This window comes from Schistocerca nitens, chromosome 2 (genome assembly GCF_023898315.1).
Source record: "Schistocerca nitens isolate TAMUIC-IGC-003100 chromosome 2, iqSchNite1.1, whole genome shotgun sequence".
Lineage (NCBI taxonomy): Eukaryota > Metazoa > Arthropoda > Insecta > Orthoptera > Acrididae > Schistocerca > Schistocerca nitens.
In genome coordinates, this window is record NC_064615.1 from 587,193,638 (window position 1) to 587,195,777 (window position 2,140).

Sequence of the window (2,140 nt, forward strand, 5' to 3'; positions counted from 1 at the left end):
GGAAGATGAAACGAATAAAATATAGAAAAATAAAATGAGACTGTAGAACAGTGGATATTGTACTAGACTCTCATTCTGGAAGATGGCGATTCAAGTCCCCATTGAGGCAAATGCTAGGATGGCTATGTGAAAAGAACACGCCCGATGTGCTTCCTCATCCTTCCCCCATTCGAACTTGTGCTTCGTCGTCGATGGAACGATGAAATCAAATCACTCTATTTATTTTCAAATCCCAATTTGGCTCTTTAATTCCTTCTTCGAAGAAAATTATGGTATCTCTCTCAACTTCTACCACTTTGGTAACAAGGTTATGAAAATAACTTCGGATTTATTGTAACCGAAGTAACTTGAAGCACAAATTTAAAATAATATTACTTTACAGTATAAGTTAAGAAACCGTCAGAGAAACGGAACCATAGACTGAACACCTGTTATTTGCTATTTACGTGCTTTGTTGGGGATGCTAATTTCCTGTTTACGTTTCAGAGAAGGCCGTCATGTCATCATAACAACTCACGTTTTATTGTTTTTTTTTATTTAAATCGAGAACAGTTCTGATGAGCCTGCATAACGAAGATGTAGAGTTAAATAATAATTGACGAACACAAATCAAAGTTGCAGTCTGTTAGTTTCGTTATCTTGTAGAAGTTCATGGTGATGTTTTCCTTGCCGTACGACTGCTCTATAGCTATGACTTTTTTAACGTAAGAGAGTACATTAATTTTTATTAAACGTTTTGTTAGTCATATAATGAACTTGTATATTAACTAAGTATTGGCTTACTGTATACCGAGATTGTTAAAAAGCATAGCGTCACTCGATATAAGCACATTATCTAAGCAGACAGCGTTTTATACGGTCCACTCGTTCACTGAGTGAAAAATGTCCGCAACATTTCGATGTCATATTCCCAGAATAGAGAACGGCTGGAAAGGAAACACAATTAATAAGAATGAATTCAAAATTCAAGTAATAAAACACAGCCCCGTAGCTTGCAGGTAAATTATGCCAGCCAGTTTTGTAACGCATTAGTCTTGTCGCCTAATCCCGTTACTACTTAGGAAGGCTGGAGGTAATGTGTCGTATTTTTTTTAAGTATAAATGGAAGGTTCCGATTTAGATAGTAAGAGTGGTAAATATTGCTCGATTTTCAATTGTTTTGCACTGGCATTCCATGAGGCAGCTTATCGTTAGCTTTGGTTCACGTAAACTTCTTTTGTTGTACTCTTTATCAAGAGGTGGTTCATAATTGCCTTGTATTCTCTGTGTAGTTTTTTTCATCATGTCATGTCCAAGTAAAATTTATTCTTAATTACTTTCTTCTGTAGTTACCTCTACGACTCAAACTGTGTTTTTACAAATTCAAGCCGGCCGAAGTGGCCGTGCGGTTAAAGGCGCTGCAGTCTGGAACCGCAAGACCGCTACGGTCGCAGGTTCGAATCCTGCCTCGGGCATGGATGTTTGTCATGTCCTTAGGTTAGTTAGGTTTAACTAGTTCTAAGTTCTAGGGGACTAATGACCTCAGCAGTTGAGTCCCATAGTGCTCAGAGCCATTTTTTTTTACAAATTCAAACCTCTCGCAATATTTCCGTTTCTGCTCTCACAGTTTTCAAAAGCTACCTTGTGTGTGACTTCGAAGTTCCCAGCTATAGACTTGAGAATCACTTTGTCATAAAAATTCCCGTGACAAGTCGCGGTTCGACCTCCTACTCTTTGGATTTTCACTCTGCCACTTCCCATGAGGCGTCAACACACTATTCATCTGCTCTTGAAATACGGTGTTTTTATTCATTACTTGAAATTTATGTGTGTGTACTGCGTTTCTACTATGTGACTGCGCTTGCTTCTTATACAGAATTGTGAAGACAATTAAGATAACGGGTGCAACCAAATGCCTGATGCATGAGCAACTGCTACATAAATAGTCAGAATTATCCTACAGCGAAAGATAAATGTTTTGATAGTGAACTCGTGCTGACATGATTGAAAACATATCTACGTCCCGATTTTATCCGCATGAACAAACTTAGAAAATTGTGAAAGTAAAATGTTGCATTTATCTGAAACAAGAGGTTCCAGAATTAAACTGATCTCCCGACTGGTGTTTGTCAATTTGGGGGTGAAGAGGCGAGGGGATCAC